The sequence below is a fragment of the Anopheles stephensi genome, chromosome 3 (assembly GCF_013141755.1).
Source record: "Anopheles stephensi strain Indian chromosome 3, UCI_ANSTEP_V1.0, whole genome shotgun sequence".
In the NCBI taxonomy this organism is placed as follows: domain Eukaryota; kingdom Metazoa; phylum Arthropoda; class Insecta; order Diptera; family Culicidae; genus Anopheles; species Anopheles stephensi.
In genome coordinates this window covers 50,537,790-50,563,107 of record NC_050203.1, presented here as the reverse complement: position 1 = coordinate 50,563,107, position 25,318 = coordinate 50,537,790, and the positions used below count along the sequence as shown (strand labels likewise).

The window sequence follows — 25,318 nt, the reverse complement described above, 5'->3', positions numbered from 1 at the left end:
CCCAGATAGTTCAAGCTTTGGACGACTTCAAAGGTGTGGTCACCGATCTGTACATCACCCCTGCGTAAATCAGTATTTGTTAGCAGGGCCGCTAGTAGTGCCATCATCATTTGGGTATTCGCCTCGTTAATCTCCATCTCGAGGATTAGTGTAGCTCGCTCGATCCTTTTGGAAAGCTCTTGCTACATAGTAGATCCTCAACCCAACGATGCCTATGTCATCAGCGTATGTCAGGAAACGGATTGGCTGATAGAATATGGTCCCTGATGCCTGATGCTTGCTACACCCAGTCAAGGATGGCCCTGTCTAGCACCAGATTGAAAAGAAGACATGCACGCCCATCTCCCTGGCGAACTAGATGATGATTTTTGAACTAGAATAACAGGATTCTTTGGTCTAACATTAAAGACTGTTGGGCTTTCTATCAGTTCTGCTGGTTCTGCGTGCGGTTTTAGACGTGATAGACTGTAACTATTTCTGAACAGCCCTGAATCTGTTTGCTGATTTTTATTTCCAACGCTCGCAGATTATTAGTGATTGCATGAAACACGATTATTTTACACGATCGAATCGGGGTGTGCCTTTAAAGAGATTTAATTTTTAAACATGTCCATACAAAATTCTAACACAAAAAGGCTTCATCAGTCATTCGGGTGCGTTTTTGATTTTTTTTGTGCACAACTGATTTCATCACTGATGATTTTTAATTCTACCGCTTTATACATCCATCACACCTATGGCTACCTACGGCAGCGCATAAAACGGTGCCAGCGCGTACAGAAAAAAAACAAACAGCAAAAGCAAAAAGTAAAGCAAAACCAATGGAAAACAAAATCAAAAAAAATTACGAAAATCTCTATAGCACATAAAAGTGCTAAAAAATAGTAATATCCCCCGGCTTCCACGAACACAGCAAGAATAATGTTGACGAGAACAAAGTAGAAAACGTGATTAAATTTATGATGGGTATGTGGGTATGAGTGTGTGTGTGTGTGTGTGAGATTTTTTTTAATTCCACGTCCTACCACGGCCGCCCAGCGATCCTTTCCCATCCTGGTGCTTTACCCATAGACGGGGTGGCATTTTTTGTTCCCCATTTTCCCGAGCCTGGTCGGGAGTTTTTCTAGTTTCATTATCCGGGCCTGTGCTTTGGACCATCGGTGTGTGGGGTAAAAAAAATGAACCGAATCTCCCCCCCCCTTCATTCCCGTCTCTCGGCTATCCCCTATATAGTGCTTTGCAATTTGTGCCTCTATCGGTTTACACAATCACTACCAAGCGGTATCTATACCAACCCTACCCGGTGTTCACGCACGGGACACGCACTAAAACACTGTCCTGCTAGGGTGGTGTATGGTACGGTGCCGTGACATGGAAGTGGCAGTGGTGCGATGATTTTTTTGCATTTTACCCTGCCTTCCTGACCGATCCTATTCCTCTGCCATTCTGGCCCACAGCCTGGACGGGAGCAAGGATACGGCGTATTGGCGGAAGCTTTTGTGCACTAACACACACACACACACACACACACACTCGCACAGGCATACTCGGATCGGTGGGGTGACCAAGGTTGCAACGAACGGGATGGACGGTGGGACAAGGGTGAAATCGGTGTGTTGTGGTCATCATTTGGCTGTTGCCAATGGTTAGGAAGCGACTTTTTTGTTGGCTCGCTCTCATACTAAACTCACTTCCCACTGTGGCCAGTGGGTCCTGGCCCGTGTACCTTGCCGGTGGTTCGGTTAGGTTATGAATTGTGATCCAGGATCGGATTGATGATGAGTGTATGCGGATGTATTGGGCAGTTGGGAAAGCGTCCTCACCTGGCGCCGCTCCGCTTGGTTCGAGGTTTTTCATTTCGTGCATATTTGAGCAGAGTGAACAAACTTTGAATCCAACATCCGTTATCCGTTTTTTTATTTCTGCTTCCCGGCTGTTATGCCGCTATCTATTAGCTGGTTTCGGGCTAGTTTTTTTCCTCCTTCTGGTTCTCGTATTTGTATCATTTGCTGCTGTTCTGCGCGTTCTCTACACTCGTTATCAATCTTTGTGAGCTTCAATCCTCTGCCGTTCGGGAGGCAGAATTGTTGCGAGAAATAGGAATAAAGCGCTGCGAAAAAAGGGAAACCCCAACGGTTCGGTTTAGAACCAATGCATGAGAGAGAGAGAGAAAAAAAAAACGAACCGTATAAAGCATTCAAATCATGAAACGAATTTAAATCACGAATCCCAGAACCACCGGTCGATGGGTGTATATCACGTAATTGTGGCAGATCGAGAACCGTTAACTTACTGAATGGGAATTGGGTAGAGAAATAGAACAATGGACAGCGAAGTCCGTATTATGACTGTCACCATGCGTCCTTCTCTGTTAGTAGTAGTTACACTAATAGGATGTAGATGTAAATTGCATGTGCAGCTAATTTTGCACAACTACTTGGTGCTTAGTATAATTATCACCATAAAAAGAATGTTCTTCGATCAGAAATATGCAACTTTAATTCTGGACATTGCTTAAGATTAGGCATTCTCGTTTTGGACAGGATACTCAGCATTTCTATTCTGCACCGATTAGACGTTTGTTCTGACTCCTGAAACTAGTTTCTAATGGCAATAGTTTGATTTTTATCATCAATTTTCATTGGACATTTTTCCTTCTCTAGATAAGTCTGAAGATGTTGTAAAACTCCCAAGTTCAACTTCTTTTTCAAGTACTAACTTATTTTTTATCCGGCACTAAAACCAACTCGCGGTCTTGGCACCGTTGTCTACCAATCAATATCTACCAATATCTCGGTAGTTCTGGCAGACGCCATTGCTTCATTTGGTCCAACAACGCCTCCTCTGTCCATTTCAATGGCCTTAAAAAGATTTTACGGGCTGAATAGTCATCTGTACAACACCTCTGAGTAAATGGTTGTTAGTTTACAGGGCAGCTGATTATGCCACCAATAATTTGGTTTTCAGCAATTTAATCAGGGACGGTCCGGTGTTCAGTAGTGAGGACTGACTATCCAAATATGCAGTATCAATAAGTTTTGTAAGCCAGAAACGACTCGCCAGGTCGTTAGGCCCAGAAAGAAGAAGAAGTTCACGTTAATCTTCAGCCCGAGGTAAGCATATTTTGGAAACCAAATGAACTCGTTTCGTCGAATAATTTTACCCTGGCTGTGCTGTCTTATGCAGCTTCAAAAACGATGAAGAGGTGGGAGGAATGTAGCTGCTGATCCGCCATCTTCTCCAGGATATGCTGCATCGTGAAGATCAGGTCAGTGTTTGATTTTCCGTTTCGGAATTTTCTTTGATAGTTTCTAACTATCTCTTTGAGGAATGGTACAAGTCGGTCTTGTAATATTAGGGATATATCTTATAGGTCGTATCTATAATACCCTTGTTGTAGCTGCAATCTAGCCCCCATTTTGAACATGGGATATGTGATGTCTACTTCCATCGAATAATTATCCAATACCTCAGTAATGATTTAGCGAAGCCTGTTTGAATGCTACACCACCGCTTTTGATCAGTTCGGCGACTATTACGTCGGTGCAAGTGCCTTGTTGGTGTGCCAAGTGCCCTAGAATATAATAAAGCTTTTTCAAATAGGAAAAAGCACACTAACTCTGGATACCCAGTAGCTTAGTTCTCACTGAAGACGAAGAGATCGAAGAGTGGAAGGTACTAACAATGCCCGGCAGAGCTATCCTGTGAAAACTAAGTGAGAGCATAGTAAGAACAGAGCATCTTTACAAGGGCAGAGGTACTTAGACAGACAGAAGACAGATCATCTTTTGGTGGACAGAGCTATGCAATGAGGATCAGGCTTCATGGTGAAGATAGAGGACATGACGACGGAGCTTTTTGTGCGGGTGTAGCTTTACCGGGGTTCAAATCCCATCCAGACCGTCACCCAGTACGCAGACTTGGTTACGGGTAAAATCAAGTCGCAGAATGCCAGAATTGGCAGGCCGAGACCGTTCAAGGTTGTAGTGCCAAGGAAGAAGAAGAAAAAGTTTTACAGTGAGAAAAAAGCTTCATTGTAAAGGCCCAAGTTAAACATTTCGTACTGCACCCTATTTTTATTATTGTCAAGCCTCTTTGAACTTCTGTGAAAAGGGTCCTAAATCTTGTTTAGTGCTTACTGTAATCAACGTATTGAGTTTAAAATGGTTTCTTGCAACAATCTGCCATTTTTTGGACAAAAATCTATACATGATCAACCATCATCATCATGGCACCCACAACGCGACAGAGAATGGAAAACCGCGAAACAACACGAAACCCCTGGAACGGATGAACTTTTAATTCGCGCTCGGTGAAAAATGTTTCATGTGGTGGGTGGTGCCTGATAGGGCTTGTTTTTTGTATCAGAACGCAAAATAGACATGCATTTTGAATTTTTATGTTTATTTCTTTCTGTTTTGTTTTGTGCAAATTAAAATCATCAACACAGCCATTTTTTGTGTTGCCGTGTCCTGCAACACTAGTGAGCAGCCTGCGTACCACTTCAGCCTTTCCCTCGGACATTGTCCACCCGAGGAACGTGCTAGAACGATTTGTTATGTATTGTGGTAATAATGAACGCTTTTTTCCAGCCACTATTATTGTGCTGAACGGGCTAGCCACCAGTATGAGGATGGGGCTCGGAGGTACTGTGTAGCTAGTAAATGAGGTTCGGTTCGGTGTGAAAACACCGACTCGACTGAGCCAACCACCACCACATGGGGGTGCATGTATGCGTACATAAATAGATTTGGTTTACTGCGGTTGACATCCTCACTAACGCCTACATAATCAGCTCATGTTTTGCTAAACTGGCTTGTTTTTATTTAACAAAAAATAATAAAAAAGCAATGATTTTATTGCACACGCATAAAGTACATAGGAAACTAGGCCTCGGGCAGAAAAATATGCAAAATTCGATATTGCACTCTTCCATTCCTCGTTGCTGATCTACGTTATCAATATTGGGAATGTGTTGTGATGCGTAGTTTTGGTAGCTAAGCAATATTTATTATAAAAAAATCAGGACTTTGAGGAAAACCGATTCCTACTTTTATTTTATAGTTGTATTAATTACCAGACAAAATGAGACTAATACGTTATCAACTCCATGCCACAAACGTTACCATCCTTTACCGCGACCGTGAAACAGTTACCGTCATTTTCAGTAAGCTTTTTAAACTTGTTGGAACGATTCCACTGATATCCTTTTCGAGTGGACAGTTTGCTTTTATTTTCTCGCGTTCACTGCGATAAAATGTGCATCGCCCTAGTATGCTGCTGCTGCGCCAAATCGAGCCATTTTGTGAGCTCTTCCTCTTCATTGCCACATCACTTTATGCTTCCTTTTCCACCCGTTCTAGCAACCCTAGACGGTACATTTTTTCGGGTTTCCTACTTTAACCACCTTGGGCGAGGATTTTGCGTTAAAAACAAACGGCGCAAAATTATACAACGCTTCTTCCTTCCCCCTTCCGGCGGCTGCAGGGCACGGAGCACGGTTTGCGATCATAGGAGGATGTCCTGGGTCAGGGAGAGCTGATGAGAAATCGTCGTAGTTGCAAAAAGTACCAAAAAGATGACCAGCGGATAAGGATAGTGTGTGTGTGTGCGAGTACGCTGATCACACGGGAAGAGAAAGGGAGCGCGAAAAAAAGCGCCACGGAACACCCAGGAGTTTGAGTAGCCGGAACATCGAAAAAAAAGGAGTTTAAAAAAAAGGAATGGTAAAGTTTGGAACAAAAGAATAAACGAAAATTCGCGCGCGCATTCAACTTTCGGGCATCCACTGTTCGCGGTTCGGGACGTGCGTCCTTTCTTCTGCCACCCCCCAAACTCCCACCCCCCTTTTCCAGCATCCATATAACGCCCTTCATCTGGAGCTGTCGGGGTTTTTTTTTTTTCAATGTTGCATATTCGCAGCGTTTCCACCGTATAGAGCACTGGGCCGATATCAGGGTTGGCATATTTTTTCCAACATTCTATACCAGATTTAAAATTTTTAGTATAACATACAACTTGTATAACACAACTTGTAAATTAAAGAACTTGTAGTTGTGTATGTAATTATTTGTTTATATTTTTAGTATTACGGTTTGACGCCGTATGGTCAGCACAAGGCATTTCCTCCCTGTTATTTGCCTTGTCCCGCGCATACTCGGTTGTGAGTGTGAGGTGGTTGCGGGGTGTGTATCCAGGTTGTTGGTGTAGATGATGGAGATGTTCGTTATCCGGATCCGGTTCTATTGCTGTTTCTATGGATGTGATGGCTGGATTTGGGGTTCAGGTATCGGCGGATCGGAATTTGGACATCGTCCTTCCGTCTATCGGGTCTGGGCTGAAACAATAACCAAAACAGCAAACTAGACAGCACACACAATTGCCTGCGAACAGTGTTCCTCAAGCACCCCGGCCGTGATAGCCAAAGCTCGACCAGGTCAGCACCGAACTCAGAAGCTATTGGCGTGCTCTATCCCGTAACAGCAGGCTCTCTGCTAATCACGAGGCTGCACTCGCCGACCACCTCCGAACCCAACGCCAGCAAGGCCGAACCCACTTCATCAAGGCTGGACTGGGAGGAAGAACACTGTTGCATAAAGTCTGCCCCTCTTTTTACGACAACGCAATTATTGATCCCGGATGCCATTGTTCTGTCAACGGATCACTCGTGGCGTTACAAATAAAAACACTTTAGACAAAGACAACACAACGAATAACAACTTGTTGTTGTGTACTTTATTTAACAAAAAAAAAACAAATAAATTCAATTTATTTTCCAAGTCTTAGAAAATTCGAATGACGTTTCAAGAAACATTCTCGGTAAGGGCCTAGATCGTCTTGATCGTGGATCTTCTTCTTCTTCCTTTGCACTACAACCTCGAAAGGTGTCGGCCTACCATTTATGGCTTTCTGTGACTTTATTTTACACGAAACTAGATAGTCAGTCCTGCATACCGAGATGCGATTTGGATGGGATTTAATCCCCGGTTCTGTCGTATGAAAACCGGACCGCCCCGATCATGTTTAAGATTGGATGTTCAAATCAGATGTCCGAAGTCGGTAATCCCTTCACCTCTGGTGTTGAAGCCTATGCTATGTTTTTATTTTTTTACTTGTTGTGGTAAAATCTTTCAACTAAAATACTGGATATCGTTAGATAATATTTATTAAAAAACATACAATAAAGGGTGTTACATCATTCATGCTATGGAAATTAAGGATATCCACTCAGAACTTTTCTGCTTGGACATACACCAATCTTTGGATATTGTGGAACTCTTATATTGATCGATTGATCGTTAATGTATGAGCCTATAAAACTAGCATTTCTGTAGATAATATCTTCTTGGCCTAACGGGCTTTGCTATGGCATGCCGGTCATATGATAGCATACCAGCTTTATTTATGCCACCTAGTCGGATAGCCAGTCGTCACCACCTGGCAGCGATTCGGATGGGAATCGATGCCCGGTTGGACATTTTTATGAAATACTGTGTGCGGTGAAAGAATTCCTCAACAAGCTACAGGAAAGTGGTTAATGCTGAACAGAGGTTTTTAAATAAAGCTCAGTTATCTGACAATTAGTTCGAGATGTCTTAAACGTCTTAATCGCTGCGACAATGGTGGCGTCAGTTTTCACGAGACAGACCCGGTATAGAATACTGTCAGGAGACCGGCAGACTCTCTAGACTCTTCAGGTCCTGAATAATCTTGTACTGTCTCTCAGTGCACTGGACTGAATACTTAGCCACGGACAAAGATAAGTCAAAGTAGCTAGATACGACAAGTTGAGACCATTCGTGGTTTTAGTGTGAAATGAGGAGAAGAAACTATCTACCTACCTAGTACCTAGCCATTTTGCTATTTTGAAGTTACAAATTAATTCACAAATTACAGTTAGTTCGTTGAATGTGGTATAAAAATATACCATTTATAATTTCTGCTCTATGTCGTTCCTGAGTTTTTACGAATAAATGTTTGGTTGCATTTTTCTGCAGTTGATCAGCTTGTTATACTAATGTAAAATTTTATTGTTAGAATAACTTGTTTTTAGTTAGTAGTTAGCTCAAATTATATATTTTTTATTATCTATAAATTAATAAGCTTTAACCGATACTGTCTCCTATTAGTTCTAGTTCTTCTCGTTAGCCTAATATTGCTTTTTTAGTGCCCTTTTCTGGTACTTTGCTGTTTGTGCGATACGTATCGACTGACCGTAAACTGCAGTGCCCCCCGGTATATGAAGCCGTTTTGTCGATTATTTGGTCAGCCCGGCTGCCCCAACCCCATACGGTAATGGTCGGCGAATGTGCCGAATTTCAAACAGAGCAGGACTAACGCGCGCAATCGATGTCCGTGCTTGCACACACGCAACCAAAAAAGGGCAAAGAAACAAAAAAAAAGGGGGCTGTATGTGGAAAAAGTCGCGCCACAGAACTGCTTCAAAATGAAAGTGATGGAGGGTATAAAAATAAAAGAAAATTTCATAGCTCCCTCGCGCAATTCATTTCGCGGCGCTGCTACTGCAATTCTCCGGCAAACTGCGTTTGCGGGGGGGCATCAAAGAAACAAAAGCGAAAAAGAAAAATGGAGCGAAAACATCAGCTTTGCTCTGCCGTTGATGAGAAGAGTCTTCCTAGTTTTTTTTGTGCGTCCTCCGAGAGAGTTTGTGTGTGTGTGTTTTAAAATTCTTTTCCTATGCGTTTTTCCCGGCAGCTGCCATATAGTAGATGGAGGCATGAAAAAGCTTCGTGCTGGCGGGATGAAACAGGAGGTAGCGTTTTTTTTATTTCGAAACTAAGGCTGTTTGGTCGGACCAGCCGTCGGGTTGCAGCATCCAATAGAAAGAGTAGGATCGACAGTGGGGAAAAAATCGTTGAGGTGTCACACAGAGTCATAAAGGAACCGCGGGCTGGTTTGACGGTTGTACGAACGAGCCTTTCCCGGTGCACAAACGGCTCCAGCAAGTGAGCGAATGTGTGTGTGTGTATGTGTTTTTTCTTTGTGTGTTCGCAACATTGGTCTATGATCCAACAGGCTCCAACAAGCGGCTTTGGGTGGGATCAACCAAGGACGAGCATGATAAAGCGAGCAGCAGCAAAACTCGAAAGAGACCAACGCCGACCGACCGAACAACTTGGCCGGACACGGCACGGTTATGTCTATCTCTATCTGCAGCGAGCCGGGCTGCAAGTTTGGGTGCCATTTAAGTTTCCATTTTCTACCTCCATCACATCCACCCATCCTGCTTTCCCGCTTCTTACCGGTTCTGCTGGCGCTTTTCAGGAAAACTTCTCCACGCAGGACGCTGGAGCCAGCTCGATCAGTAGGAAGTGTTCGCATTTTGTGCGGCATACGCGCACACCAACAGGCTCCTCTTTTTGGCAGTTTTTATACGCTAAAAAAAAAGAAGTGCATGCGAAAACTTTAAATGAAATGAGTTTTCATTCAGAGGCAGCAGCAGCATTTGAGGGGGAGAATATTGTGCCAGGGCAGGAAGGGAAGGAACAGATACAGCAGACGATGTGTTTCAGCTTATGACGTGTTCTGATGGTGCATTAATGAGAACAAGGCGTCGTAATTAGTCGTGAACGGGAAAATTGAGGATCAAGATGAACAGGAGAAATTCCAATAATTGTTAAAATTTCCCGAACCATTTCACATTGCACGCTACAGTAAAGAAGGAATTTCTTGGAATGCTTGTTCTCTCCCGAATAATGCTGTTAACTGTGTCCGTTGCTTCTGCAAAGCCTTTGAAAAATATTCTACGACATATTTTTTCACCTCCAAGTTTTCTTCAATTTTCACCTTATCTGGCGCCGTTGTTGCCGCAGGGATTACACCACCCAACCAGCCTTGCGCTTCAAACTAAATAACTTCGACTGCTACTGCTGCTGCAACTTCTCGACAGGTGGCATAACCGGTGTGCGTCCCTTTTAACGAAGGGCTCATGTCGCTGCCAATACCCTCTGTTTTCTGTGAACATTCTTTTTCTGTACGTGTGCGTGTCTATGTGTGTGCACCCACATTTCGCGGCCAACACAACGCTCCACCTAAGCTGCTGAGCGAAGGATTCAGCGGCAAAAGCAAAAAAAGGGGGAGCAAAATAATATCCCAAGTTAGCGAAAAAAGTTAAAATTGATTTTGCTTTGCTTTCGTCGCTCGCCACACAAACACAACAGAGCACATTGCAGCCCCGTTGCACCAAGCGCTCGTGAACGAAGGCAGAAAGGTCGGCACTTTGTCGCGACAGAAGCCTGATTCGACGCGAGGGGGTTTCTCCACGATGAACGGCCCAACGAACGCCAGCCGGGCATGCCGCTGGGCAGGATTGAGATGCGTAAGATGTGATAAAGAAGTAAGCTTTTCGTTTGGCGGACGAAGCTGCGAAGCGTTTCATAATGGTGCGTCCACACGGTTCGGTGATATGAAAACCATGTTCATAGTTATTGATGAAGGTAAAACCGTTAGGCAATAGCGAAGTTGTGCAGTGAGGATTTTTCGCTTCCAGCATCGTGGGGTAGATGGAGACTCCTGGTGGCTCACTTATAAACACTTTCTTCTATCCGATCCGATGCGAAATTAAGCCTCATGGAATTAGTTTCTTGAACTTTAAGTTAGCTTCTAAACCTCAAAAATATAAAAATACGCCTTCGACACCACATCCAGTACGATGTTTGAAGGAGTTCACTTAAAGACGATCCTCCAGTCACGGGAAGTTTCCGCGCAAGTGAAGAAGAGGGACATTAGAAGAAAATATTGTCCGTGCCTGAGGGGCTCTTTAACGAGACGGTACTCACAATGGGAGGTAGGTATACTTGGCAGCGCCACTGATGACGGTGCAGAAACGAACGAACGAACGAACGACCGGCAGACTTTTGACAGATGTTGATGACGCTGACAGGACGATGACGCTGCAGAGTGTGACACATACGGAATGTGTGAAAGAATTCCTTTCTTGGGGTTTAAAAAAGTGTATACTTTCTCAAACTATTAAACGATAAATGACATATTACCGGTCAAGAAGAGAATTGTCCTGAGTTCCTTTATTCGGATTATATTTTTTAAAACAACTCTCGAATACGATAATGTATAATCATATCTCTAAATGTATTAGCGAACACTCTCCCCTGACTTGATACTCGTCTAGTTCCTCCAGATTCTTTTAGTCCTCAATTTCCACCGCGAAGAACGTAATAACACAGGCAACCAGCAAACGGACGAACGAAACGTGATGATGCAACTGAGATTTCTTCGGCGTACAGCTCTTCTTAACATAGGTCCGTCCACGGCGAGCTGGCCGAAGTTTCTTTCGAGCAGCGTTGCACTAGAAAGCAGCTGTAGAAGCTGTACATAACTAAGGGAGGCAACAAAAGAAAAAACTAACATTTGCTTCGTATTTCAACGTGCGATACACTACCGGCCAGAATGGTGAACTAGAATCAAAGACCTTTAGTGTAGTGAGCAACTACTAAACATAGGGACCGGGCTTTCGGGGGGATACAGAGGGCGCATGAGACGAAACAAAAGCAACTCTCTCCTTTAAGCAACGATAGAGGTCAAGGTAGGAAGGCCAAGAGAAAGAAACACGATACCGCCGACCGTAGGAAGCAATGGTCCAGGCGCCTTTCCGCAGGTTTCCAGATAGTAAGAGGCCACGGACGGACGGGAGTGAAAATATAGGACAAAAACGCGACTACCAAAACGAAACATCGTTCGTGAGCTAACGAAGCTTCCTGCAAGCGTTGGATAAGTTATAGGAAAGTTAGCAACAACATTGCCAGCAAATAAAAACGACCTTCCTTCCAAAAAAAAACCTCAACAAAGTCCCGTTTCAACAAATGGTTAAGCGAACGAGCGAAATAAGGGAAACGTCACAACAACAAAAAAGGATCTTCCCATTCTTATGGGAATGTGCGGGAATGGTGAAACGGTAGAAAAACTCGCCGCCGCTTTCGGAGAGAGAATACGAGATCTAGACACGGAAGGAATTCAAATATGGCCATGCCAGCGAGAGTTCGCATAACGTTGGCCTGTGTGTGTGTGTGTGTGTGTGTGTGTGTGCGGTTGATGCTTCTACTGGTGGCCCATCAAGAAGACGGCGGGAGGTTGCTGGGCATCCGCCGGTTTTACCACCGCGTGCTCACAGTTCTATTACTGCACTCGCTCTGTCGTCTCGGATGGTGTGTCGCGTGTAAATAAAAACTAGAGCACCGCATGGATGGCAGATTTCGGTCGGTTTTTGGGGCGTCTAACGAAACGAAACGACGCAGCGTCGGTAGGATCGAATTCGAAAGAACGGTTACCATCACCGGCCAGGATGCAAGGCGGCAGGAACCGACTCGGTGGTTGATGTTGAGGAAGTGAGTGTAATTTCTCTCCTTTTTCGCCAACCAACCGCACGCGCTTCATCTGCACGAAAACGATGCCGGTTCGTCTCAGGATTTTTTTGTTCGAACTCCTCCTGCACATACATAAACACATACATCGAACATAAACACATACATTTGTAGCAACTATCGATGTCGGCTGGCCGCGCGCTGCACGGAATATGTAAAGTTTAGCTGTCTGCCAGGCATTCCGTTTTTTTCTCTCTCGCTCTTTCTCTCCATCTCCATCTCTTACACCTTGCCTCTAAGTCCTTGCCTTCCATTTTCCGCTGAAGGTTGAATAAATCCACCAACCGGGCGAAAAAACTTTTCCGCCAAAGCGAGCGAGCGAGCGAACGAGCCAGTATCAGCCGGCACAGCTCGTCAAAGGCCCCCTCTCAAATCCCACGCGCTGCAATTCTAGCCCGGTTGCTCATCTTACCCATCGCGGGACAAGGGCTCTGCATTAATCGTTTCAAGCGGTGTCTACGTCCAAAATGTCCACCGAAGATGGAAGAATGTTGTTGAGCCGGGCAGTGGATGCGCTTTTTTTCTGCCCAACTCTCCTGTTCGATCCGGCAGTCGGCCGGCAGCGGTGGCCCGAAAAAATGGGCTCCCGAAGGCTGATGATCGTAAATTATCTCTCTAGCTTTTGTCTGGTAGTTTTTAAGTGCGGAATTCTTTTGCCACGGAAGCGACGAGATTAGAAAACGAGTTGTTGTGGAAAAGATAACGAGTAGTGGGGAAAAGGCGGGAAAGCGAGAGGAGAAGACACATACTTTTGCGAAGATTATCCGGGTGGAAGGTTTTTTTTTTTTTGGGAAAGCTGGTAACGAAACCTTATATAAGGAATTTCGAAATAGTTGGAAGAGATGTTTCATTCATTTATTGCGCTGATTGTTTTATTTTTCAACCTGATAATTGTTTGTTGGAAGTGGTTTGTAAGGGACAGTAATTTAAAATTAAATGCAAACATCTCCCATTTATTTGACAGCCTTTCGATAAATATCAATCCGGGTACATGTGCATGAATTTGTGTAATGCAATTAACAAATAGACTAATTCATGCTAGTTCCCTTTCAATGACCGGGTGTCCTAGCGATCCAGGTCCATGTCTGCTGTTTGTTGTTTAGGGACAAAATATTACTGTGGTAACAGTTGGAGCCTTTGGAGCGTTATCAGGTCAAGCTTTACATGGCTGTGCCGAATAAGTAGAATTGAATCTCGTTAATGGACATGTTGGCATTATTGATCTTGAAGGTAATTGCTTGTTAGGGGTCTTGGATGTACTGCCAAAGAATGAGTTTCTGGGGAAAACTAACCTAATGAACCTCTGGTGGATTCGTCTTGGCCCAATATCAAGCATATAATTGATAACTAGCCTCTTCATCAGGAGAGAGGGCTCATTGCTGAACCAGAGTGGATCTTAGGTATGTTCCTAACTATCGGACGGATTCCCCGAACGTAAGACCAGGTAAAAGTCAATCAGATACTAGCAGGTAAAACTCTTCTGGGAGTGCCTGCTATTACTGTGATAGTGATAATTCCAAAGAAGAAGAAGAAGAATTTCGAAATACCTACTACATAATCTAGATGGCCACTTGCAGTCTCAATAATCAACTGTCAAAGTGTCTAAGTGTCTACTGCATAGTTCTCAGTAATTATCCTTACTTAGACTTATCGAACTAACCTTCTTCTTCTTGGCTTAACGGACTCCGTCCGGAGCATCCTGGAGCATCCCTATGGGAGCATCCCCTGGATGGGATTTGAACCTCGGTCGTGCTGTGTAAAGCCCTGTGCCGCTTCTATACTAATCCGAATGGGGTTTGGACCTCGGCCATCGCTTCCCTATTGCTTCGGCCACCGAACGTCCCTAACCGAACAAACTTCAGCAACGAAACTCTTACGGTCCGCTTATCCAATCAGTATGAAGGACAGGTCCCAGGAAGAGTCTTAAAAACGGGACGATTTATTTCGAAGAAAAACTAAGAATTGAGCCCATGAGCCACCATGGAAGGAGTCAGAATATGAGAGAATGTGAGATTTAACCAAACTTTAATGCGTTCATCTATTTAAAATATCAACATTTTTTATAATCTACCGGATCATAATTACCTAACTTTTGTAGGCATATGTAACGTGTGGAATAATAGTTTTACTTAATTGATAACGATTTAAACGATCGAATCGGGATTTTACGGTTCTCTACTGCTCAATAAGTGGATAGTCGTGCACATACAGTGAGATATTACTTCTAAACCTTTAATCTGAACGAAGCAATCAGAAACAAGTTAAGAAACTGATGCTATCTCCATCTATATGCTCACCATCTTATGCGCCCAGACGTCAGACGTCCACCATTCGTTGCCCATAAATTCATAGAATCAGTGACGAAGGTACCGTTTGATGATTAATGCTGCAATTGCGCTGGAAACGAAGGCTACAGCAACACACAGCTACACGCCTTCAAAGCAAAGAAAAAATATCCCTTTGAAGAGCAAAAAAGAAGGAGAGAGAGAGCCGAACGATCGAGAGAAGGGAAAAAAAAGTTGTGCGCTAATTAAATATTAAACATTAAAAATTTTCACCCCGAGTGGATCGGCGGTGTATCCTTGGTACCTTTTTTAATTTACGCTCATGTTTTACTTGTGCTTTTCGAGTTTTTTTTTGTCCGTTCACCATTTTCAGTGTGCGTACAAGTTCAGTTGAAGACTTTGCGACTACTTGAAAGGATGTGTTCGCTGGTGCGTTCGAGCTGGCTGGAGCTGGTGGAGTTTTGTCCTATTTGAATAATTACTGCGCAGTGGAGGCGTTTGGTGGAGGCACAAAAAGGTACGGGACTAATAGCTTGTTGCACTCGTGTTGGACGAAGGCGAACAGTAAAAAAACTTCACCTCAGTGTATCCGACAGGAGGAAAAAATGGGGGCCCTGCAGGAGAGCTTCGCATAAGAAAGTCTTTGGAGTAAGGTCTTGGTTTTTTTCGCGATACCAAACCTTTAAAATGTCATAACGAAGAGACTCTTAAGGTAAGGGATAATGTAAGGAATATTGCTCAACACGTTTGACATTCGCCTCATAATTGTCTGCTCTTTACCAATATTACCAATGTCCAATGAATCATTACAACTCTTTTAGGCTAATACGCTGTGTGATTGATTTTTGGTGTAAAGCTCAAACAACGGCAGATGCGTTAGCTGTACTCAAAGTTAAAGGCGACTTTTTGCTCGCCTCAGTTGCGTCCTGTCGCTCTCGAAATGGTAGATTTGCGCGGGAACTTCACCGAGCTTGACTTTAACCGTCTGTCAATCAATCAATTGGGATATTTCGGCAAGCTTTTTTTGCTGTTGTTGTTGTCGTTGTCGCTATCTATGCGCTTCACCGACAAAAGCCCAACATATTGTCCCGTGGTACGAACCGATGGCCGATGCCTATCGCACCGAGAACTCTCCGCGTGAATCATTTTCGCGGTAGCTGATGCTTGGACCCATATTATTCCGTCTGGTGAGTTGGTTGATTTTGGACACCTATCACTGACGTAACGTACGGAGGAATATTGGAAAGAAATGAGCATTAAGAAAAAAAAGAAGCTTTCAACAGTACCAAAAGCAATTGCTAACGAGCAGCAGTCAAAGTTTTAACTGTCAAACGACGCGTACACAGTACAGGTGAAATATTTTTTTTAAACTCCCATGCAGCCCTTCCACATCATTGCCTCATAAGGTTTTGGTACGTATCGAACACCTAAGGGCGTACATAATTGAGACCAAAACAAAAAAAAATCTAACTGCAGCAACAAAGGAAACCCCTTTGGGAAGTTTCATTTCTTCGTTTTTGCCGTCGGTAAAATGCAGCATTGCGCAACTTTGACAACGGTCGCGATGGCGAGCTAAGAAGCTGCTGTGAGGAGCTGCGTACAGTAAATTAATCTTGGTTCCCATGCTCCTTCGTGTCTGCTTTGGCAGTGTCCTTCTTGGTTTCCATTTTTTTTTCTTGCGAGGACAAAAATTGTTTCCATTGCTCTTTGATTTTGTTTGACGTTGTAATTGGTCGAGCGAACGCGATCGGCTGTGATTTTCTGCGTTCTCTCTGATGGACCGCAAGGAATTGAACTCATCCGACAATCTATCGCGTTCGCACGAGCATGAATGAATTGGCTCGACGGATGGGCTACGATTGACAGGCTTTCAGTGCTGTTGGGATAGAGAGGGAGAGAGAGAGAAAACAAAGAAAAGTAACACAGGTTAACCATGTGAATGATTATGCATCAATAAAAGAGGTACTGTGAGTCGTAAATGAATGGCTTTGTCCATGGAGACGCCTGATACCTGTTGTAACGGCAAGGACTTTTCTGTCGTTTGCTCATTGTTAGCTACAAAATGCATTGCTGCAAAACATGTTTAAAATAAACATAAACTTTTCCAAACCCTCCCTCCCTTATGATTCTTACTTGTACATTTGATCTAAGCGTTGAAGCTATCGTTTATGCATCTTCTTGCGCCCGTCCATGGCCAACAACATTTCGTGGGCATTGAAGATTGTTTGTGCGCTTGAACGATCAGCAGTCCAAAAAGTACTTTCCCGCTTCATATTCACGCAACACACACACACACAAACATATCATAATAATCCTTACTGGCAACTGGCGAGGAGCTAGGAATGGTGGACAAGCAGGGCAATATGTTTTCGCTAAAGTTCGGGCTACACGACGAGCGCGTCGCACGCAAGCATTCGTGAAATTGTTGTTTGACGACGAACATCGACCACGTTCCATCTCACCCCGGGCTTCGGGCGGCACAAAATTGTACCGCTAAGTGAGGCTTATCGCTTACCTGGTTCGCGGGAAACCGGCAACACGTTCCGGGAAATCGTCTGCCACCGTTGCATTGGCACCTCTGCAAACGGTTACCAGCTTCTTTTTTTTTTCTTCCCGAGAATAGTCTTCCTTCGGGTGGGCAATAGCAATTTGAAACATTTATGCAGACGAATCATAATGTGCGCCCCGGCGTAAAGCAGCTTTCGTTGGAGTGGTTTGAGAAAAATGTACAACTTTTCTGTTTCTATTTGTCGCTTCGCACACCTAACTTTGTGCGTTTTGTATTTACAGCAGAAGCAGAAGGATCGGTTTGTTGGAGACAGGGTTTTCCGGTTGAGGAGGCCAAGTCATCGGCTTCTAAAGGTGATCTACTACCGTGACGTCGAAAACAATCATATGATATGTCCAGGTGCGACATGTGTATGGCTACATTTTAACACCAAAACATTTGTTTTGGTTTGTTGTGCTCAATTCAAGCGTGGAACTTGGTATTATAAACGCGTTGCTAGTAGTTGTTCTAAAGTTTCACGACTTTCTTGATGATTGTAGCTCATAGTTTAAGATTGACGAGGTGTCGAACATTATCCAATATTCAACATTATTCAATATTCTCCTTGGAAATCCTGAGCAGAAAGAGATCCTGAGCAACTGCGCCAGAGTCAGAGGAAAAAAGCGGATCCATTAGACGAGGCCCCTTATAGAGTTTGGAATTCGAGTCCTTCTTATGGTCCAGACTGTTTAAAGTAGTAGAACCGTTTACCAACTCCACCTCCACCTGGAGTCTTGGTCCAAGAATTATTATTAAAGAATTAAAAAAAACTCAAATTCTCAATCAGATTTCAATTACCGATTCCAATTGAATCCGATTGGATTTGAAGCCCCATCGTGCGAGCCGGATTCGTATCCTTATTGAATCCGTGTCAGATTCGTATCCTTATCAGCCTAGTCGGATTTGAACCCTTATTGAATCCGTGTCAGATTCGTATCCTTATCGGCCGAGTCGGATTTGAACCCTTATTGAATCCGTACCGGATTCGAATACGTCATTTTGAATCCAAACCGATTCGAACCTTTCTTGGGATTGGATATTCGAATCGTCCGAGTCTCGCATCTTCCAACAATAGTTTATACGCCTCTGCCGAAGATACGCTTCTGTCGATAAGAATTAGACCTCTTGAAAGCTCGAGGCCCAAAGCATCTGCTTTGTTGGTTTATATTATGAGGCGCCCCTGCTCCTGTCCAGTATTTCTACCTAGTTTCACACTTGGGACTTGGGAAGACTTTAGCTGTGTTGTTAAGATTTGTCATCATGTACTATAAAAAATTTAATACATCTCCTTCTTCCTTGACACTACAATCTTGAAAGGTCTGAGCCTTCCATTTCTAGTTTTCTTTGACTTGATTTTACCCTTAACGGGTAAGATTCCATAGCTGCGTACGGAGAGGCAGTCTGGATGGGATTTGAACCCCGGTCCTGCCGTGTGATTGTTTTGACGCAACATCTCTCCCACAATTGCCATAACAGTTGATTAATTTGCCTTATCAACTGACACTGATACTGTTATCCACATTCAACCGATTAACCAATTTTTTAGTGCTTAACCAATTTCAGATATCATATTTTTGAAGTATAAAAATCTTCTTTGTTATTAAGTCTTCAATTATGTTTCCTTTTGACTTATATTTTTGAGTTGTTGAGCCTTCTATTTTTAATATAAAACTCGAAAAAGTTTTCTGATTCTTCGAGTGTTCCTTTTCGAAATCTAAATAAAACAACTCTATTTTACGTTCACCAACGATTTTTCTTTCATTCTTCTAAAAACATGCCTACGGGTTTGCCTCTAAAAATGAATATTATTTACAAGCACACAATATGCGTGTTTGTTGAAAATCTCTACCTTTGCAGGGCTCACTTGTATCGATTACGGTACCACGATCGTAGGCGTCCTTGCCCTTGGCCATAATTGTACCTGCAGAAGAAGAGAACAGCAGGGAACGGATTGAAAAGAATTGAAAACGAAAAACCCACCCGCCAGTACCTTAAATACTTTCTTCCCGCAGCCAATAACCCCACATGAATGGTTTTAGGACGAGGTTTTCGGAGGTAGCACATTGCAGCGTCGTGGAAATCGAGTGTTTGTTTATTGTGCCAACGCGGGCTGCACGTCCTTTTGTGTCGTTTTGCATGAAGTTGTGCATGAACGAAACAGAACAATCGCTCACCACCGGAATACGGTGTCTGTCTGGCTGGATGGCAAGCGAAGTGTAATGCCGAAACATGAAAGATCCGAACAATCAACATCGGTGGTGGTGAGAAAGGGGGAGGGTGGTGGCGAGGAAGGAAGGCCGACTCTATTCAAGGTCAGCAAATGCAAACGAGCGCGAGCATCATCACACCGAGCGACCGATGGAGCCGCATGTTTGTGTGTGGTGCGCCCTGTTTACCCGAGCGACCCAGTTTCGATTGTCATTTTATTCACGTTGATCGTACGGCCGCAAAGCAGGATGAGACGAACAACAGGGTTGAGAATATTTCAACTACTGTGTAAACATTTTCGACACCGTGTCTCTCGGAAACCGTCGAAAAAAGTCGTGGCGGAAGTCGTTAACTTTGAACTACTACTTGGATAAAGGGTGATCTTTGGAACAACATCCGATCGTCACAAGTTCAATGGGAAGTTTCGTAAAATTGTTCTAAAATTCTTAACAAAAATACCGTTAGGCACGAGAGATTCTTGTCCCAAAAGCAAAAACAGCAAAAAACTTAAAATGGAATTCAAAACACAATGAATGTTCCACGCCAGATCACGAACTGTTTCGCATTCAACTATCATCCCGCCCGCGTGAAGCTGCAGACGAAGAAGGGCGGGTGCTCTAACGTTTTGTCTGCGGGCGTCGAAAAAATGGATGGATCATTTTGTCCTACCTTTTTCCGTTGAGCTATAGCCAAACTGGATGGAAAAAGAAGCTGGCTTGAGTAGGGCAAAGCGGGCATTTGCTTTCAACGGTGTATCATCCTTTACGCTGACGAGCAACTGGAACTGGAAGCAGCAAAATGGCAGCAGCCTGGGACAGTTCCCAGTTGGCAGCTTCCGACGTCTGCGTTTTTTTTTTTATGCTCCACAATCGTATCCTGTCGAACGAGGAACTGGCGCCGTTAGCTGTATTTGTGCTGGAAACTGTTTGCACATGTGTGTGGTTCTAGAGGATGCGGAACAGTTCCTCAGTTTTTGTTCCAACTTTCCTTCACATCATCCTTTCAATACTCCCAAAGTCGTGCAAACGTTATGCTAGGATCGGTTTTTCAAAATGACAGTTGAGAATGGTGTTTTTGTGAATTTGAAATGCGAGTTTAAATTCGTTCGAAGCAGCTGAGGCTCAAAATGCGGGGAGCGTCCACAGAATGGAGAGGAAATGTGTTTCATGATAGGGATAAGAAACCTTAATCTCCTGCTGGTGGTAGGACAAATAGCCGAGTTCAGGGAAATAGAGCAGGAGAGCCCGATAGAGAAACGTTCCCAGCGTGAGAAAGACATACGCATTTTGGGGCATGTGTTTTTGTTTACAGACGCTCGCGTTTGCTATTCAAATGATTATCTTTCATGAGGTTTCAGCTACGTTTGAGACAAGAGCTCCGCATAACTGTTGAGCTAATTTTCCGGAATATTAATCATTTAAATTTTATTATTATAAAACACAATATTATCCTTTTAGTTCAACACTCACTTTTCCCAGTTTTCCTTCGCATCAGCTCCTTTACCGAAAAGGTAGAAAAGCGAAGGATAAGGGAAAGCCAAACAAAAACCGTTCCACATCACATCCTGGCCCGTACGACCGTACCTAAATCATTCGCATTCTACTCACTCACTCGCACCGTGTTCGATCGCTATTTATTCACTCCCGTTCACTACCGATTCGCAGCATGGTACAGTTCGCTCACCACTACAAGCAAGCAAACAGAAGCGGGGGGGTTTTCCCCAGTTTTTCTCCTCGGTCGGTGGAACGGTTGGAAAAGCTGTGTGTGAATCGCAATGAAAAACGCTTTGACCACCGACGCCATGAGAGCTTGGAGCATGTCTGTCTGTCTGTGTGTGCGAACAGCGTCGTTGCGCTGCCGGCGTTGAAGTTTGTTTGGTTTTTCATGCTGCCCTTTTTACATTCATTTTCTCCACAATTGCGCCATTCACCTTGTGCATTGGTGTGCGTCTGGCACACCAGATCGATGCCTATGTGTTTTTATGCTCATCCACTTGCTCGCTGTGGAACGCTTTTCTGTTCGGTTTTTTTGAGAGTGATTGGGGTACAGATGTTTGATAGTTTGCTGGAACATGAAACATTTGAAAATAAAGCAATTAGAGTTTAAAGTGAAGTTGAAACTGAAGGATGAAATAATGCTAACATATGAAAAAAGAGCTTTTCTTCTATTGGTGATGCTTTCAACGTTTAAGTTTCTCTGAAAGATCACCTAGATCTTGATCATTTGATTATCTAGTTCTTAAGAGCAGAATTCTCCAAAAAAGATCTTTAATCTCGAAAAATTAAGCAAATTCCTAGCCCATATCTCAGAGAAGTTATCTTCAGGATACTAGTTCGGATCTACGTCAATGTGAACCACGTTCCCCCAAAAACTTATCAACGCACATGAACCCAACAGATATATAACAGAGTTGGTGCATTTGCTCTTTCTACGCCCTTCCGGGAGAGGGCGTTCGGGAAGCGGTCGGCCATAGCAGTCCGGAAGGGACGTTGCCAAGAGCCACTGGGGGCAACGAACAGTCGGGAGCCGAGGAGTTCTGGTGGCGTCATCACGGTCGACTGTTGCGTGCATAAAAAGCGAACCGTTTTTCCCCTTTCGCCGATTCTCTCGCTTCGTGCGCTCTCCCGGCGGTATCGGTCGTTCTCTCTGTTTTGGTTTTTATGCACGTGTTCGCCACCGTCTCGTCGTAAATAAATGCTGTCATGTTGGGCGTTTTTTTGTTGCTGCCGCGCACTCCGACCGACCCACCCGATCCCTTCCCTCCATTGCCGGAAAGTGGGACAGAGTGGCGCTCCGATTCGTTCAATCTCCATCGCCGCGCACCACAACTCCCTCTCCCCACCGCCCCAGTTGCGTGGAGGTTTTCCGGTTCGAGATGCGCCATTAGCGTTTTTCACCACGTGCTTTTTCTGCACACTTTCTATACAAACACCAACACTAGCAGGCGGGCCAGCACAACTTTCCAACACCAGCGTAGCGGGCCACAACGATACGAGAGAAAGGGCGGGAAACAAATGGCCACCACTCGGAGGTCGTTCTCGTAGACGTACATAAACATTTCTTGCTCCCGCGCAACGACACACTCGGAGCAGCAGAACCAACAAAAAAAAAAACATAACGCAAGCGGCATTCAGGACGACAACCCGGAAGGATCTGGGGTGAGCAGGGCAAAAGGGCAACAGTGTCGGGGCGGAGAGGGAGGAGGGATTGGGAGGTTGGAAATTGACCGTGAGCTCTGGAGGAGGGCACCATCTACACCACCAGCAACCATTGCCATAGACGCCGACACGGACGCTCACCGAGAAGAACCACATGTTTTAGCGTTGGTTAATTTATGGCGTACGAGTGACTTGACGTTTCGACGGGTCATCCGAGCGAGGTACGGTGAAACAAGTAGCAAGAAGAACAAAAAAAAAAACACCCCGAGGTAGATATGTTGCAGAGAGGCGAATTTAAAGAAAAACCACCGTCGGCGATGATCGAGACCGATTTCCATCCATTCACCGACAGCGATATGTACACGCGCGGGATTGGCACACGGCAAAGGATTTACCGCCATACAGCCAGCTAGTCGAGAGTCTGGCACGTGAGGAAATCATGCTCTTCGAACATGAAAATTAGAAAGAATCTTTTGAGTGCCTAGCATTTGTTGAGGAACATGTTTGAATTGTTTCAAGAATCAATTAATTGTGTCAGGCTTTACTGTGCGAAAAGCCTATTAGTTTTATTCTAAGAAAACAACCGTTATTGAACAAGGAGACAAATTATATATTCTTCACATTCATTATTATGTTTGCTCTTGGAAGAGAAAACGCAAAGAATTTTTTGTTATTCCCTTCAGTAGCTGTACATGTTCTTTTGAATTAATTATTTTGCCTCCTGCCGCATTTCTGAATTTCAAATACGCTTTAGTCAATTATGATTTTTGAGAAAAAAATAGAAGCAGAAAGCAATTTTTGAAGTTGAATTTCAAAGAGATTCTTATCAGGTCATGACAGCTTAAACATGGATTACAAGACTTATATTTTTAATAGGAATTTGGTTAGTGGATCCTTCGTTTGGAATCTTTAGCGCTCAACGAAGCAGGATGATTATTCAAAAACATATTTTGATGTTTGAAATTGAAATTGACCCCAGTAAAGTAAAGTAAAGTATATTTAATTCTTTTTATAAATATGAAATGATTTTGTTTTGTACGTTACATAATTGTAATACATCCTTCCACTAATCTTACATATCAGTTTGGGTCTACTACGCTTTCTCTATTCATGAGGACGTCCTTAAAGGATTTTATAGCCTGAGCTGTCTGGTGTCATTCTCATGACTTGATCAGCCCGCTGAAGCCTAGAGAGTCTAATTCGATGCATGATGGTGATATAGGCTCCTTCCCCTTATCCGTGGTCAAAAAACTCTTCCGAGCTTCTTCGGTTCAAAGGTGACTTAGACGATTTCATTAGCTTTGGACAGAGTCCATGTCTCAAAAGGTGTATGTGAGTTCCAGCTTCGTCCGTTACGGCAGGTATTCTGAGTGGAGGAATGTCCTCAGGCTGTAGTACGACCGGTTAGTAGTCAGCTCTCTTGCACGCAACTCAACATCAATACTGTTGTCGGTACTGACTTTCGATCCCAGTCAGACGAAGTTTTGGACGATTTCAACGGTGCATCTAAAAACCAGGGGCTATAATCAGGCTGACTATTAGTGTACTACTTTTTAAACTATTCTTATTTATTATACTGTTAAAATTGCTGTACTATTCATTGTATAGTCAACCCCAAGAATGATTTTGTGTCTTTCGTTTTTTACTCCTTTAACGGGTCGGAATTATTTGCCTTAATATGCACAGCGTCCACTAGCACTGTCCTCGAACGCATGTAATTGAGGCATGTACTGAACCACTAACCCTCGTCAATACGTTCTTCATATGACCTATGGCGAGTACTACTTTCGCAGGATTCAAGAACTGCGTCGACCGGTCGAGAGAAAAACCTTGTCCTGATTATTCTCCCTGCAATGCTCACACGAGATCGTGCGTAGGGTCGTAGGTTTCCTTGAAAAATATTATTTCCTATCGACTGAACGTAATGGTTGCTGCTGTTTCCAACTATGAACTAACTAAGCCGGCAAGGTAATTGGTTCCGTTAAGCTTGATTGTTTACATCAACTCGCACATCAGCTGTACCTGCCCGTCGACGCTACAATTCCTTCCGGTGAGCTTTACAGTTCCAAGGAAAACTAGATCTCCACTTTTTCTACACAATGCAACTCAACGGGCTCCTTCATGTTACATTATAATCGGATTATCGGTCGGTTTCTCTGCAGCTTGCAAGTATAATTTAGCTCCTAAGAAATCATTTGCCAGCTTGTTCCCATGGTGGTCAGAATCTTTTAAAATGTTCCAGGTATATTTAATTTGCGTTTTCAAGTGCACGGTCCTGCCCATTGGGGCCCGGCCCTACGGTGATTGACTGTGTAGGACTTTATTTGCTCAATGTGATGAGCCGTTAAACGATGGTCATTAGACGGAGACCTATTGCGGCGATACTGTACCTACACACGTACTTACGCTAGCAAAAAAAAAACGGGACCCCATCCATCCTGGCAGTGGTGGGGCGATACTGTCAAGAAAACACTTGAGAAAGGATCACAAACGAAAAGCAGAAAAAAAATCGTTGAAGAATTATTTCCACGACCACTAATGGCAGTTGATTTTATAACCGGAATCGAAATGAGTAATTGACTTCCTTTCCTCTGTCCGTGTGGTGGTAGGTCGCAAGAAAACTGAGTGAACATGGTCGAAAAAAAAAATGTAATTCTATAGTGAAGTGCTGTAGGACTGTTAAATTTTAAAATCCATTCATTTATTTTCTCCCAGTCCCGG

At 43.8% G+C, this 25,318-nt stretch overlaps 1 protein-coding gene across 3 annotated transcripts in view; it reads left to right on the top strand.

Annotated features, from left to right (window-relative positions):
• LOC118514571 (glucose-6-phosphate 1-epimerase) overlaps nt 1-25,318 on the top strand; it is a 49,769-nt gene that overhangs the window by 16,082 nt on the left and 8,369 nt on the right. The window lies entirely within an intron of this gene.